At 38.1% G+C, this 17,550-nt stretch overlaps 1 non-coding gene across 1 annotated transcript; it reads left to right on the top strand.

Annotated features, from left to right (window-relative positions):
• Positions 1 to 2,073: 2,073 nt before the first annotated feature.
• On the top strand, positions 2,074 to 2,181 carry LOC130978542 (small nucleolar RNA R71). The gene has a single exon (XR_009086167.1). It is a non-coding gene; the product is annotated as a small nucleolar RNA R71 (small nucleolar RNA).
• The last annotated feature ends 15,369 nt before the right edge of the window (positions 2,182 to 17,550 follow it).

Below are 17,550 nucleotides of genomic sequence, written 5' to 3'. Positions count from 1 at the left end.
CTGCCAATCCTGGTGTTAAATGCCAGGCTGGTGCCTATTTCTGGCGTTTAACGCCAGTTTGGTGCCCATTCCTGGTGTTAAACGCCAGTCTGGTGCCCCTTTCTGGCGTTAAACGCCCAGAATGGTGCCAGACTGGGCGTTAAACGCCCATTTGCTGCCCTTACTGGCGTTTAAACGCCAGCAAGCTTTTCCTCCAGGGTGTGCTGTATTTCTTTCTATTTTTCATTCTGTTTTTGCTTTTTCAATTATTTTTGTGACTTCCCATGATCATCAACATATAGAAAATATAAAATAACAATGGAAAATAGATAAATATAACATTGGGTTGCCTCCCAACAAGCGCTTCTTTAATGTCAGTAGCTTGACAGTGGGCTCTCATGGAGCCTCACAGATGTTCAGAGCAATGTTGGAACCTCCCAACACCAAACTTAGAGTTTGAATGTGGGGGTTCAACACCAAACTTAGAATTTGGTTGTGGCCTCCCAACACCAAACTTAGAGTTTGACTGTGGGGGCTCTGTTTGACTCTGTTTTGAGGGAAGCTCTCCATGCTTCCTCTCCATGGTTACAGGGAGATATCCTTGAGCCTTAAACACAAGGGAGTCCTCATTCACTTGAATGATCAATTCTCCTCTGTCAACATCAATCACAGCCTTTGCTGTGGCTAGGAAGGGTCTGCCAAGGATGATGGATTCATCCATGCACTTCCCAGTCTCTAGGACTATGAAATCAGCAGGGATGTAATGGTCTTCAATCTTTACCAGAACATCCTCTACAAGTCCATAAGCTTGTTTTCTTGAATTGTCTGCCATCTCTAGTGAGATTCTTGCAGCTTGAACCTCAAAGATCCCTAGTTTCTCCATTACAAAGAGAGGCATGAGGTTTATGCTTGACCCTAGGTCACACAGAGCCTTCTCAAAGGTCATGGTGCCTATGGTACAAGGTAATGAGAACTTCCCAGGGTCCTGTCTCTTTTGAGATAATCTCTGCCTAGTCAAGTCATCCAGTTCTTTGGTGAGCAAAGGAGGTTCATCTTCCCAAGTCTCATTACCAAATAACTTGTCATTTAGCTTCATGATTGCTCCAAGGTACTTAGCAACTTACTCTTCAGTGACATCTTCGTCCTCTTCAGAGGAAGAATACTCATCAGAGCTCATGAACGGCAGAAGTAATTCTAATAGAATCTCTATGGTCTCAGTGTGAGCCTCAGATTCCCATGGTTCCTCATTAGGGAACTCATTGGAGGCCAGTGGACGTCCGTTGAGGTCTTCCCCAGTGGCGATCACTACCTCTTCCTCCTCTCCAAATTCGGCCATGTTGATGGCCTTACACTCTCCTTTTGGATTCTCTTCTGTATTGCTTGGAAGAGTACTAGGAGGGAGTTCAGTAACTTTCTTACTCAGCTGACCCACTTGTGCCTCCAAGTTTCTAATGGAGGACCTTGTTTCAGTTATGAAACTTTGAGTGGTTTTGATTAGATCAGAGACCATGGTTGCTAAGTCAGAGTGGCTCTGCTTAGAATTCTCTGTCTGTTACTGAAAAGATGATGGAAAAGGCTTGCCATTGCCAAACCTGTTTCTTCCACCATTATTGTTGTTGAAACCTTGTTGAGGTCTCTGTTGATCCTTCCATGAGAGATTTGGATGATTTCTCCATGAAGGATTATAGGTGTTTCCACAGGGTTCTCCCATGTAATTCACCTCTTCCATTGAAGGTTCTCAGGATCATAAGCTTCTTCTTCAGATGAAGCGTCCTTAGTACTGCCTAGTGCAGCTTGCATTCTAGACAGACTTTGAGAAATCATATTGACTTGCTGAGTTAATATTTTATTCTGAGCCAATATGGCATTCAGAGTATCAATCTCAAGAACTCCTTTCTTCTGATTCGTCCCACTGTTCACAGGATTCCTTTTAGAAGTGTACATGAATTGGTTATTTGCAACCATTTCTATGATTTCTTGAGCTTCTGCAGGCGTCTTCTTCAGATGAAGCGATCCTCCAGCAGAGCTGTCCAATGACATCTTGGACAGTTTAGACAGACCATCATAGAAGATACCTATGATGCTCCATTCAGAAAGCATGTCAGAGGGACACTTTCTGATCAATTGTTTGTATCTTTCCCAAGCTTCATAGAGGGATTCACCTTCCTTCTGTCTGAAGGTATAGACTTCCACTCTAAGCTTACTCAATTTTTGAGGTAGAAAGAACTTTGCCAAGAAGGCATTGACTAGCTTTTCCCAAGAGTTCAGGCTTTCTTTAGGTTGTGAGTCCAACCATATCCTAGCTCTGTCTCTTACAGCAAAAGGGAATAGCATAAGTCTATAGACCTCAGGGTCAACCCCATTGGTCTTGACAGTGTCACAGATTTGCAAGAATTCAGCTAAAAACTGATGAAGATCTTCCAATGGAAATCCATGGAACTTGCAATTTTGTTTCATTAGAGAAACTAATTGAGGCTTAAGCTTAAAGTTTTTTGCTCCAATGGCAGGGATAGAGATGCTTCCCCCATAGAAGTCGGGAGTAGGTGTAGTAAAGTCACCCAGCACCTTCCTTGCATTGTTGGCATTGTTGTTGTTTTCGGCTGTCATGTCTTCTTCTTGTTTGAAGAGTTCTGTTAGGTCCTCTATAGAGAGTAGTGCTTTAGCTTCTCTTAGCTTTTGCTTCAAGGTCCTTTCAGGTTCAGGGTTAGCCTCAACAAGAATGCTTTTGTCTTTGCTCCTGCTCATATGAAAGAGAAGAGAACAAGAAAATATGGAATCCTCTATGTCACAGTATAGAGATTCCTTGAGATGTCAGAGGAAAAGAAGAATAGAAGGAGGAGGTAGAAGAATTCGAACTTATCAAGAGAGATAGGGTTCGAATTGTGCATTGAGGAGGAGTGTTAGTCCTTAAATAGAGGGATGTGAGAAGAGGGGAAGAATTTTCGAAATTAAAGTAAAAGATTTTGAAGAAATTTTGAAAAACTGAAGAATGATTTTCGAAAATTAAAGTTGGGAAATAAATAACGTGATTTTTGAAAAAGATTTTGAAATTAGAAATAAAAAAGATCTGATTGAAAATTATTTTGAAAAAGATGTGATTAAGAAGATATGATTGAAAAGATATGATTGAAAAATAGATTAAAAAGATTTGATTTTTTTTTAAATTAATGACTTGGCTAACAAGAAATTTAAAAGATATGATTCAGACATTAAACCTTTCCCAACAGAAAAGCAACATAATTGAAATGTTGAATCAAATCATTAATTGTTAGCAAGTATTTTTGAAAATGGAAAGAAATTGATTTTGAAAATATATGATTGAAAAGATATGATTTGAAAAAGATTTGATTTTGAAAAATTATGAAAACTTGAAAAAAAAAATTTGAATTAAAAATAAAATCTTCCCTCTTGTGCCATCCTGGCGTTAAACGCCCAGAATGGTATCCATTCTGGCATTTAACGCCCAAAATGCTACCCCTTTGGGCGTTAAACACCCAGCCAGGTACCCTGGCGGGCGTTAAACGCCAGTTTTCCTTCTTCACTGGGCGTTTTGAACGCCCAGCTTTTCCTGTGTAATTTCTCTGCTGTATGTTCTGAATTTTCAATTCTCTATATTATTGACTTGAAAAGACACAAATTAAAATTTTTTTTGGATTTTTAATAATGAGGAATAATCAAATGAAACTAAGATCAAATAAACAATGCATGCAAGACACCAAACTTAGAAGTTTGTATACTATTGACACTAACAAATTGAGAATGCATATGAGAAACAACAAAACACTCAAGACAAGAGAATTTAAAGATCAGAGCGAGGAAATCATCAAGAACAACTTGAAGATTAATGAAGTACATAATGCATGTAATTTTCGAAAATTAGAAGAATAAAGACATGCAATTGACACCAAACTTAAAATTAGACACTAGACTCAAACAAGAAACATAAAAATATTTTTGGTTTTAAGATTTTATAAATTTTTTTGTGCTTTTTCGAAAATTATATGGAAAAGATGATAAAGAGATTCAAAATTTTTAATAAGATTTCCAGGAATCATGCAATGTTAGTCTAAAGTTTTAGTCTAAAAAGATTAGACATGGCTAGCCAAGCTTCAGCAGGACATTGCATTCAAGAGCTAAATTGATGAGAATCAATCAGCTTTAGTGATGATGAAAACATCACCTTGAAACTCTAGAATTCATTCTTAAAAATTCTGAAGAGAAATACCTAATCTAAGCAACAAGATGAACCATCAGTTGTCCAAACTCAAACAATCCCCGGCAACGGCGCCAAAAACTTGGTGCACGAAATTGTAATCATCAATGGTGCCATCAACATGGTACGCTCAATTGCAATCTCAACTCTTTATCACAACTTCGCACAACTAACCAGCAAGTGCACTGGGTCGTCCAAGTAATAAACCTTACGCGAGTAAGGGTCGATCCCACGGAGATTGTTGGTATGAAGCAAGCTATGGTCATCTTGTAAATCTCAGTCAGGCGGATTCAAATGGTTATGGAGGATTAATGATTAAAAGGTAAATAAAACATAAAATAAAGATAGAGATACTTATGTAATTCATTGGTGAGAATTTCAGATAAGCGAATGGAGATGCTTTGTCCCTTCCGTCTCTTTGCTTTCCTACTGTCTTCATCCAATCCTTCTTACTCCTTTCCATGGCAAGCTGTATGTTGGGCATCACCGTTGTCAATGGCTACAGTCCCGTCCTCTCAGTGAAAATGTTCAACGCGCTCTGTCACAACACGGCTAATCAGCTGTCGGTTCTCGATCATGTCGGAATAGAATCCAGTGATTCTTTTGCGTCTTTCACTAACGCCCCACAATCGCGAGTTTGAAGCTCGTCACAGTCATTCAATCCTTGAATCCTACTTAGAATACCACAGACAAGGTTTAGACCTTCCGGATTCTCTTGAAGGCCGCCATCAATTCTAGCTTATACCACGAAGATTATGATTAAGGAATCCAAGAGATATCCACTCAATCTAAGGTAGAACGGAGGTGGTTGTCAGGCACACGTTCATAAGTGAGAATGATGATGAGTGTCATGGATCATCACATTCATCAAGTTGAGGAACAAGTGATATCTTAGAACAAGAATAAGGTGAATTGAATAGAAGAACAATAGTAATTGCATTAATACTCGAGGTACAGCAGAGCTCCACACCTTAATCTATGGTGTGTAGAAACTCCACCGTTGAAATTACATAAGTCATAATGGTGATCATTGGCTTCGGCCCCCAGAGAGGGAACCAGAAGAACCAAGATGAAAATACAATAGCAAAGATCCTATTTGTAGAGAACTAGTAGCTTAGGGTTTACAAAGATTAGTAAATGACATAAAAATCCAATTCCGGGCCCACTTGGTGTGTGCTTGGGCTGAGCATTGAAGCTTTCATGTGTAGAGACTTTTCTTGGAGTTAAACACCAACTTTTGTGCCAGTTTGGGCGTTTAACTCCCATTCTTGTGCCAGTTCCGGCGTTTAACGCCAGAATTCTTGAGGTGACTTGGAACGCCTGTTTGGGCCATCAAATCTCGGGCAAAGTATGGACTATTATACATTGCTGGAAAGCCCAGGATGTCTACTTTCCAGCTCAATTAAGAGCGTGCCAATTGGGCTTCTGTAGTTCCAGAAAATCCACTTCGAATGCAGGGAGGTCAGAATCCAACAGCATCTGCAGTCCTTTTCAGCCTCTGAATCAGATTTTTGCTCAGATCCCTCAATTTCAGCCAGAAAATAACTGAAATCACAGAAAAACACACAAACTCATAGTAAAGTCCAGAAAAGTGAATTTTAAATAAAAACTAATAAAAATATAATAAAAACTAACTAAAACATACTAAAAACAATGCCAAAAAGCGTATAAATTATCCGCTCATCACAACACCAAACTTAAATTGTTGCTTGTCCCCAAGCAACTGAAAATCAAATAAGATAAAAAGAAGAGAATATGCAATGAATTCCAAAAACATCTATGAAGATCAGTATTAATTAAATGAGCGGGACTTTTAGCTTTTTGCCTCTGAACAGTTTTGGCATCTCACTTTATCCTTTGAAATTCAGAATGATTGGCCTCTATAGGAACTCAGAATCCAGATAGTGTTATTGATTCTCCTAGTTAAGTATGATGATTCTTGAACACAGCTACTTTATGAGTCTTGGCCGTGGCCCAAAGCACTCTGTCTTCCAGTATTACCACCAGATACATACATGCCACAGACACATAACTGGGTGAACCTTTTCAGATTGTGACTCAGCTTTGCTAGAGTCCCTAATTAGAGGTGTCCAGAGTTCTTAAGCACACTGTTTTTTTTTGCCTTGGATCACGACTTTATTTTTACCCTTGCCTTTTGGTTTAAAGGTTTGTTGGTTTTTTCTGCTTGCTTTCTCTCTTTTTTTTTTTCGTACATAATCTCTCTTTTTTTGTATTCACTGTTTTTTCTTGCTTCAAGAATCATTTTTATGATTTTTCAGATCCTCGGTAACATGTCTCCTTTTTTCATCATTCTTTCAAGAGCCAACATTTATGAACAAAAAATTCAATAGACATGCACTGTTCAAGCATACATTCAGAAGTCAAAGTATTGCCACCACATCAAAATAATTAATCTGTTATAAAATTCAAAATTCATGCAATTCTTCTCTTTTTTAATTAAGAACATTTTTCATTTAAGAAAGGTGATGGATTCATAGGACATTCATAACTTTAAGGCATAGACACTAAGACACTAACGATCATAAGACACAAACATAAATAAAACATAAAGCATAATTTTCAAAAAACAGAAAAATAAAGAACAAGGAGATTAAAGAACGGGTCCACCTTAGTGATGGCGGCTTGTTCTTCCTCTTGAAGATCTTATGGAGTGCTTGAGCTCCTCAATGTCTCTTCCTTGCCTTTGTTGCTCCTCTTTCATGATTCTTTGATCTTCTCTAATTTCATGAAGGAGGATGGAATGTTCTTGGTGCTCCACCCTTAGTTGTCCCATGTTGGAACTCAATTCTCCTAGGGAGGTGTTGATTTGATCCCAATAGTTTTGAGGAGGAAAGTGCATCCCTAGAGGCATCTCAGGGATTTCATGATGAGTGGGATCTCTTGTTTGCTCCATCCTTTTCTTAGTGATGGGCTTGTCCTCATCAATGAGGATGACTCCCTCTATGTTAACTCCAACTGAATTACAGAGGTGACAAATGAGATGAGGGAAGGCTAACCTTGCCAAGGTAGAGGACTTGTCCGCCACCTTATAAAGTTCTTTGGATATAACCTCATGAACTTCTACTTCCTCTCTAATCATGATGCTATGAATCATGATAGCCCGATCTATAGTAACTTCGGACCGGTTGCTAGTGGGAATGATTGAGCGTTGGATAAACTCCAACCATCCCCTAGCTACGGGCTTGAGGTCATGCCTTCTCAGTTGAACCGGCTTCCCTCTTGAATCTCTCTTCCATTGAGCGCCCTCTTCACAAATGTCTATGAGGACTTGGTCCAACCTTTGATCAAGGTTGACCCTTCTAGTGTAAGGGTGTTCATCTCCTTGCATCATGGGCAAGTTGAATGCCAACCTTACATTTTCCGGACTAAAATCTAAGCATTTCCCCCGAACCATTGTAAGCCAATTCTTTGGGTCGGGGTTCACACTTTGATCATGGTTCTTGATGATCCATGCATTGGCATAGAACTCTTGAACCATTAAGATTCCGACTTATTGAATGGGGTTGGTAAGAACTTCCCAACCTCTTCTTCGGATCTCATGCCGGATCTCCGGATATTCACTCATTTTGAGTTTGAAAGGGACCTCGGGGATCACCTTCTTCATGGCCACAACTTCATAGAAGTGGTCTTGATGCACCCTTGAGATGAATCTCTCCATCTCCCATGACTCGGAGGTGGAAGCTTTTGCCTTCCCTTTCCTCTTTCTAGAGGTTTCTCCAGCCTTAGATGCCATAAATGGTTATGGAAAAACAAAAAGCAATGCTTTTACCACACCAAACTTAGAAGGTTTGCTCATCCTCGAGCAAAAGAAGAAAGAAGAGAGTAGAAGAAGAAGAAATAGAGGAGATGGAGGTGGCTTTGTTTTTCGGCCAAAGGGGAGAAGTAGTGTGTAGGTTGTGTGAAAATGAAGGAGTGAAGATGGGTTTATATAGGGGTGGAGAGAGGGGTAAGGTTCGGCCATTATGGGTGGGTTTGGGAGGGAAAGTGGTTTGAATTTGAATGGTGAGGTAGGTGGGGTTTTATGAAGGATGGATGTGATTGGTGAAGAAAATAGTGGGATTTGATAGGTGAGGGGTTTTTGGGAAAGAGGTATTGAAGTGATTGGTGAATGGGTGAAGAAGAGAGAGAGTGGTGGGGTAGGTGGGGATCCTATGGGGTCCACAGATCCTGAGGTGTCAAGGATAGCTCATCCCTGCACCAAGTTGTGAGCAAAAATGCTCCTTCTGCCAATCCTGGTGTTAAACGCCGGGCTGGTGCCCATTTTTGGTGTTTAACGCCAGCTTGGTGCCCATTCCTGGCGTTAAATGTCAGTCTGGTGCCCCTTTCTGGCGTTAAACGCCCAGAATGGTGCCAGACTGGGCGTTAAATGCCCATTTGCTGCCCTTACTGGCGTTTAAACGCCAACAAGCTTTTCCTTCAGGGTGTGCTGTTTTTCTTTCTGTTTTTTATTCTGTTTTTGCTTTTTCAATTATTTTTGTGACTTCCCATGATCATCAACATATAGAAAACATAAAATAACAATGGAAAAGAGAGGTCTCCTTTAACCATTCTTGACATAACAACTATTACGTACTACAAGTACAAGCACACCACATTTATCGCAGGGCTAATTCGTCCTTCTCATTATAAGTTAGCTTTCGAACTTAGACCATCTCCAGTAGGGAACTCATTCCAGTTCCTGTTTATGGCCCACCTGTCATAAAAAGTAACTCCACATCAGCTTTTGCCTCATAAACAGTAAATAGGAACTCAAAGCATCTCTCTCTTCTCCATTAGAAAGAACTAACTTTAGTCCCTGTTGTGGTCCCACTTAATTAATTAATTAAAATACTTGTAATTAATATAATTAATTTTTTTTAATAATATAATTTAAATATTTAAATTTAAAAATAATTCACTATTAAAGATATTAATATTAAATAAATTCATATATAACAATAATACACAATAGATAATTTAGGGTTACACTAATTTGTAAAATTACTTAATACAAAGAAAAATATAATTAAACTCTATAGTTGAATTATTAAATTACTTAATACAAAGAAAAACATTATTAAATTTAATTTTATTTAATTATTTAATATAATTATTTATTATAATTTAATTATTTAATATAATTATTTATTTAATTATAATTTTATATGTATTTATTTAAAAGGTAACTTACCATTGGTTAGCTTGAGTCCCTGCTCAGAGAGACTCTTCTGCCTTGGCCTCCGTGAAGGAACTCATCTCTCTCCTTCTCCAACGATTAATTTCTCCATATGTCAGGAAAAAATAGAATGAAGCACTCCCATTGGAATTGCTCATACTAATCTATACTTTTTCAGCCGTCCCTTATCGTCTTTTTCATTTACCATCCAAAAAAAATGGTCCTTTCCTGCATCACTCTACGACAAAATAATACTTGCAACATGACCGAATTAGTTAATACAAATTAATGCACGCATTAGTCAATACAAATTACAAATTTAACCAATCAAACGAGAGGTCTATCCAAAATTATGGGGAGAGAAAAAATGAAGCACGGAAAAGAAAATTCAACACCATCCTTACATTGCTCGTGAGTGAAAGCAATATATATATAATTCTATTAGAAAACCAACAAAAAATAACTGATGGTAGTTAACTATCAATTAATTTTTTTTTTTACTTTTTTTAGAGGAAATATAAATTTAAATTATCATAAAAAAAATTTAAACGTTCACAAAAAATATCCAAAATTTCAAAAATAAAACATCTAATAATAATAAACATCTAAAATTATATAAATTATTTTAAAATTCTAAAATTTATTTTAAACGTTAAATTTTTTTTTAAATTCCAAAATTCGTTTAAAAAATTCAAAAATTATTTCTAAAATCATCTTAAAAATTCCAAAATTTATTTTAAAATTTCAAAATCAACTTAAAATTTTCAAAAAATTCATTATAAAAATTCTAAAATTATTTTAAAATTTTTATTAAAACAAATATTCGAAACATAACAATAAAAACATCCAAAACCTAATAAAAAAAGAATATCCAAAATTATTTTAAAAACTTTAATACCTAACAAAATGAGACATTAAAAAAATATTAAAAAAATCCAAAAATTAAGGAAAAAAAACACCTAAAATTATTATAAAATATCCAAAATTTAAAACAAACAAATATCCAAAGCATAAGTAAAAAATATTCGAAACATAAAAAAAAAAGAAACATGCAAAACCAGTAAAAAAATAATGAAAAAAAAACATCCAAACATAACAAGATCTAGCAAAAAAATGAAATATCTAAAAATTTGTTAAAATTTCTTTGGAGAAACGTCAATTCAAATTTTCAAGAGGAACATTTAAAACCAAATAAAAAGTATCTAAAATTTAAAAAACATCTAAAACTATTTTCAAAATTTAAAATTATTTTAAAAATTGTAAAATTCCAAAATTTATTTTAAAATTTCTAAAATTATTTCTAAATCATTTTAAAAAATTTTAAAATTTATTTTAAAAATTCAAAACCTAACAAAACAAGAGATCCAAAATTTTTAGAAAAGAAACTTCCAAAAATTAGGGAAAAAAATCTAAATCTATAGAAAAAATTCAAAACTTAAGATAAAAAAAAATCCAAAATGAATGGCGTTACGGAAAAAGCAGAGACAAGAAGAAGAAGTGGCGACAGAAGCGAGATGACAAAAAAAGAAGAAGGAGGAAGAAAAAGAAAAAAGTCATCGCCGACGACCTGCAACTTGCGCGGATGGATTGGGAGAGGCGGTTGCGATTCGGGTGGTGACGATGATGAGGTGGGAGACGTTGCTACGTGGACGGCGAGAGCAGTTTCCTCATTGTTTCTTCTTCCATGATCTTTCCTGCATGAACAGCGATGAAGGCAGTGGGTGCAGCTTGATGACAAGTCATCTTAGCCTAGTTTCACTAGTCTTTTTCTTTTGTTTTCAAGTGATTTTATGCACTTTCTTGAGCCACAAGTAAGCCAATTGGGTAGAATTTCATGTTTCCTTTGATTCAATCAACCATGGATGAATTAATACAATTTCATGAGATTTTGTGCTATAATTGTCATAAATTAAGAAAGAGAGACAATCTCCTGATTTTGTGCATAGCTTTGATGTTTTTGATTGATTGATGATAGGTGAAAAGAGCTTTGAAGAAGGTTGAAGAAAGAAGGAATGGCAAGGAGTAAGAGAGAACAAAAAGCTTGAGCAAAAGCTTGCCTCAAACTTTAGCTCAAACTTTAGGAGGAGTTGAATTCACCCTGGTAGGAGCAAAAGCTTGCGCCAACGTTTGCCTCAAGCTTTTAGGCAAACATTGGCGCCACAACAAACACACCCAGGGGAGCAAAAGCTTGCGCCAACGTTTGCCTCAAGCTTTTAGGAAAACGTTGGCGACACAACAAACACACCCAGGAGAGCAAAAGCTTGCGCCAACGTTTGCCTCAAGCTTTTAGGCAAACGTTGGCCAAGAAGCATTCAAGGGGGATCCACGTTTGGCTCAAAGTTTGACCTCAAACTTTGGCTCAAACGTGGATGACAGCAAAGAAAGGCTAGCTGATATGAAAAGCTTGAGCCAAAGTTTGCCTCAAACTTTGACTCAAGCTTTAATGATTCATGGCCCGGTTCACAAGTGGGTTTCTCTCCAACTCCAAGAGCAATCAACAGAGGCTTTTGTCAACCCAATTCCATCAAGAGCAAGGGCCCAATTCAAGGCTTGAAGATCATTTGAAGAGAGTGTATAAATAGCATAAAATTTAAGTTTTCGGAGAGCTTTCATTTAGAATTTTCATAGTACTCACAGTAGAGAGCTCACTTTACATTTTGGTTGTTGCTTTTAGAATTTGAGAGTCCCTGGGAAGAAGAATTGAATTCTCTTCCTCTTAGTTTTCTTGTTTTCAATTTCATCTACACTTGTCTTGAGTCTTGGGTGTTGAGAATTGGGAAAATTCTGTCTCAATCTCACCTTGAGATCTCTTGTTTACTTTTTCTGCACAATTGAATTTGAATTTCTCTTCACTGCTTCATCTTCTTTCTACTGCTTGATATTTACTGTTCTTTTAATTGAATTCTAAATTTGGATCTAGGAAGGCATTGAGATCTAGACTTGGCTATCTAGTCTCTTGAGTCCTGAGATTTACATTTTTCAATTTTAATTTCCTTGTTGAATGCTTCACCAAGTTTATTTACATTTCCGTTTGAGATCTGGTTTAATTGAATTCATCTTTTACCTTTCCGTTTGTTGAATTTTACTTTTCCTTGTTTAATTTCTGCAAATCCACTTCCCGATTCCCTTTATAATTCAAGCCATTTACATTTCCTGCACTTTAAGATTCAGCAATTTACATTTCTTGCGTTCTAAGTTTCTGCCATTTAATTTCTCGTTCTTTAAGATTCAGCAGTTTAATTTCAGTTCTCTTTAATTTCCTGCAAATTCACCCTTCCCCTTTAATTTTACTGCAATTTAGTTTCTGCAAATTACAAACCACTCAACCAATACTTGATTCGCTTGACTAAATCAACCACTAAACTAAAATTGCTCAATCCTTCAATCCCTGTGGGATCGACCTCACTCATGTGAGTTATTATTACTTGATGCGACCCGGTACACTTGCCGGTGAGTTTTGTGTTGGATCGTTTTCCGCACATCAAGTTTTTGGCGCCGTTGTCGGAGATTGAAATAGATTGACAATGATTAAGTGAAGTGGAGGTCTAGATCAAGCACTTTTTCTTTTCTGTTCCTTTAATTTTTGACTAACCCACTAACTGTTTGAATTTTTGCTTAAGCTAACTAAAACTTCATTCTAGCAATAGATTGAAGTGTCACTGGTTGTGTGTTTCTTTTGTTTTGTTTGTATGTCAGGTACAGGGAGAGCTACTCCTATTTTATCTGAAGCTGACCAAAGAACTCTCAAGAGATTAAGAAGAGCTGAAAGAGGGAAAGGCATTGTTGGAGAGGAAGAATCTGAGGAAGAATATCACGAGACGGAAGGAGATCCATCTAATCCCAATCATCTAGGAGGAGGGGTTAACAATAATCCACAACAGAGGAGAGTACTGGCCTCCTATACTTTTGCAAATGCTAGACATTGTGGGAGTAGCATTCTTACCCCTAATGTCAATGCAAATAACTTTGAACTGAAGCCACAACTCATCACATTGGTCCAAAACAACTACTCTTTTGGAGGAGGGCCATTGAAGGACCCGAACCAACATCTATCCACTTTCTTGAGGATTTGTGACACAGTTAAAAAGCAATGGAGTCCACCCTGACATATACAAGCTGTTGTTATTCCCATTCTCTCTCAGAGACAAAGCCACTCAGTGGTTGGAGTCTTTCCCAAGAGACAGCATCAACAATTGGGACGATTTGGTAACCAAATTCCTTGCCAAATTTTACCCCCCTCAAAGGATCATTAGGTTGAAGACTGAGGTACAGACATTCACACAAATGGATGCTGAAAATCTATATGAGGCATGGGAAAGATATAAGGCTCTGCTAAGGAAATGTCCACCAGAGATGTTCACTGAATGGGACAAGCTGTAGAACTTCTATGAAGGGCTCACTCTAAAGGCTCAAGAGGCACTTGATCACTCAGCTGGAGGATCATTGTAACTGATGAAAACTACAGAAGAGGCTCAAAACCTCATTGACATGGTGGCTAACAACCAGTATTTCTTTGCTCATCAAAGGCAACGCCAACCATCACAAAGAAGAGGAGTAATGGAGCTGGAAGGAGTGGATTCAATCCTAGCTCAAAACAAAATGATGTAGCAGCAGATTCAGCAACAATTTGAGCAAATGGCCAAAAGAATTGATGGCCTACAAGTAGCATCAGTGAGCGCCACAAGCCAACCAACAACTCATTTGGGGCAGAGTGAGGAGAACCAAGAAAAACAACAACAAGAGCAAGTGCAGTATATGCACAACCAAGGATCAAATGAGGTGTATGGTGACACCTACAATCCATCCTGGAAGAACCACACAAACCTCAGATTGGGGGATAATCACAACCAAAACCTACAACCATGGCAGAGGAACTCAAACCAAACACTTCAAGAAATAACCAAAACCACAACCAGCAGCAAACTAACCAAAACCCTTACAGAAAACCCCAACACAACTACCCAAACTCTAACCATTATCCATCCAACAACCAAGCCTCCAACCAAAACACTTACCCTCAACCCTCAACACCCCACACTCAACCCATCTCACAAGATTCTCAGAGAATTACCAACCTGGAGCTCCTAATGGAAAAAATGATGAAGCACCAAGAGATGACAACAAGGAATCAGGAAGCCTCCATAAAGAATATGGAAAGGTAAATTGGTCAACTCTCCAAACAGATCACCACAGAAAGGCCATCAAGTTCCCTGCCAAGTGACACAATTCCAAATCCTAAGGAAAAGTGCAAGGCGATACAGTTAAGAAGTGGGAGAACATTGACAAGCAACAATGACACTACAAAGAAGCAAGTGGAAAACAGCAAGAGGCCAATAGAGGAGGAAGGTGACAAGACACAAGCTGAAGAAGAGGAAACCAATGATAAGGATGTAACAGCAAGCAAGCAAACTCGCAATCAGGCTCAAGAGAAGGATAAGCAACCACACAACTCAAAGGAAACAATGAAAGAATCAACCAAGGATCACAGGCAGGGAGTGAACTTCACACCTCCATTGCCTTATCCTCAAAGGTTCAGCAAAGAGACTAAGGACTAACACTTTCATATGTTCCTTGAAACTTTCAAGAAACTGGAGATCAACATTCCCTTGGCTGAAGCACTTGAGCAAATGCCCCTATATGCCAAGTTCTTGAAGGAGCTTATCAACAAGAAAAGAAGTTGGGATGAGAAAGAGATTATACTGCTTACTGAGGAATGCAGAGCTTTGATTCAAAAAGGGCTTCCCCCTAAACTTGAAGACCCTGGAAGTTTCTTTCTGCCTTGCACCATTGGGGAATTAACCATCAATAAGGCAATGTGCGATCTAGGAGCGAGTATTAACTTAATACCCTCCTCTTTGGTGAAAAGGCTGTGTATAAAGGAAGTTAAACCGATACAAATGACTCTAGAACTGGTGGATAAGTCAGGGGTACACCCCAGGGGTGTGATTGAAAACCTTCTAGTCAAGGTGGACAAATTCATATATCATGCGGACTTTGTGGTTTTAAATTCAGATAAGGATGAAAGTGATTCCATCATACTTGGGAGACCTTTCTTGGCTACTGCTAGGGCTATCATAGACGTAGAGCAAGGAGAATTGACTCTCAGACTACATGATGAGAGTGTCACTCTGAGTGTATTGCTAGAAATACAGCTCAGTGATGAGAAGAAAGACTATATGAAACTCGACAAGGAAGAATCACAGTTGAAGGAAGGAATTAACAAGACAATTAACAACAACCTCCCAAAGCAAGAGATTGTGCAGAATGATGCAGAAATTCAAGAAGATATTGGAGTGTTAGCCACTAAGAAGAGAAATTTCCAAGGTAAGCCTACAGCCAAAGAAGAAAGGTCAACAAAGGGGAGGAAGAAACACAAGAACAAAACAAAAAGGGGTTGGAAGAATAAAAAGATTCCGACAGAAGGGCTCTCCAAAGGTGATAAAGTGCAATTGATCTATCAACAACTGGGAGCAAGCCAACAGACTGATGACTACTACACTGTCAGCAATATACTCTCATTAGAGCATACTGAAATTGAACACCAAGGAACAAAGAGGAGGATCACAGTCAGGGGGGGACAAGTTGAGGCACTACAATCATCAACCACCATAAAAGAAAGCCCCAATGTCAAGCTAGTGACAATAAAGAAGCGCTTGTTGGGAGGCAACCCAACCTGAGGTAATTTTCTTTTCATAGTTTTTCAATAAAAATGTTGAATAATTAAGCATGTATTGCAAAGAGCTAAGTTTGGTGTTGCACACCAAAACAATTTAAGGGAGAATGAAGGATTCTAAGTTAGGTGTTCCACCAAAATCTCATTTAAAAGCATACTCTCACCTCCTGCATAACGCTAGCTCCAAGCAATCAGACAAATTATTCAACAAGTTAATTGCTTTTTAGTTTTAGTTCCATAACCTTTAGCAAGGCCAAAAGAATTCATAAATGTACAACCTTTTGCATTAGAGACTGATGAGCGGATAATTTATACGCTTTTTGGCATTGTTTTTAGATAGTTTTTAGTAAGTTCAAGCTACTTTTAGAGATGTTTTCATTAGTTTTTATGTTAAATTCACATTTCTGGACTTTACTAAAAGTTTGTGTGTTTTTCTGTGATTTCAGGTAATTTCTGGCTGAAATTGAGGGACTTGAGCAAAACTCTGAAAAAGGCTGACAAAAGGACTGCTGATGCTGTTGGAATCTGACCTTCCTACACTCAAAATAAATTTTCTCGAGCTACAGAACTCTAAATGGCGCGCTCTCAACGGCGTTGGAAAGTAGACATCCGGAGCTTTCCAGCAATATATAATAGTCCATACTTTATTCGGAAATTGACGACGTAAATTGGCGTTGAACGCCAAGTACATGCTGCTGTCTGGAGTTAAACGCCAGAAACTCGTCATGATCCGGAGTTGAACGCCCAAAACACGTTATAACTTGGAGTTCAACTCCAAGAAAAGCCTCATCGCGTGGATAGATCAAGCTCATCCCAAGCATACACCAAGTGGGCCCCGGAAGTGGATTTATGCATCAATTACTTACTCATGTAAACCCTAGTAGCTAGTCTAGTATATATAGGACTTTTAACTATTGTATTAGACATCTTTTGATCACTTTAGATCTAAGAAACATCTGGGGGCGCATAGTCCTTAGACCATGGGGGCTGGCCATTCGGCCATGCCTGAACCTTTCACTTATGTATTTTCAACGGTGGAGTTTCTGCACACCATAGATTAAGGGTGTGGAGCTCTGCTGTACCTCAAGTTTCAATACAATTACTATTACTTTCTATTCAATCCTCTTTTATTCTTATTCCAAGATATACGTTGCACAATACTTTGATGAATGTGATGATCCATGACACTCATCATCATTCTCACTTATGAACGCGCGTGACTGACAACCACTTTCGTTCTACCTTAGGCCGGGCACATATCTCTTAGATTCCCCAACAGAATCTTCGTGGTATAAGCTAGATAGATGGCGGCATTCATGGGGATCCAGAAAGTCTAACCTTGTCTGTGGTATTCCGAGTAGGATCCCGGGAATCCGAAAAGTCTAACCTTGTCTGTGGTATTCCAAGTAGGATTCCGGTATTGAATGACTGTGACGAACTTCAAACTTCTGAAGGCTGGGCGTGATGACAAACGCAAAAGAATCAAGGGATTCTACTCCAACCTGATTG

Source organism: Arachis stenosperma, chromosome 4 (assembly GCF_014773155.1).
Source record: "Arachis stenosperma cultivar V10309 chromosome 4, arast.V10309.gnm1.PFL2, whole genome shotgun sequence".
Taxonomy (NCBI): Eukaryota; Viridiplantae; Streptophyta; class Magnoliopsida; order Fabales; family Fabaceae; genus Arachis; species Arachis stenosperma.
Note: the sequence above shows the minus strand (reverse complement) of the source record. Positions and strands in the feature narration are given on the sequence as shown.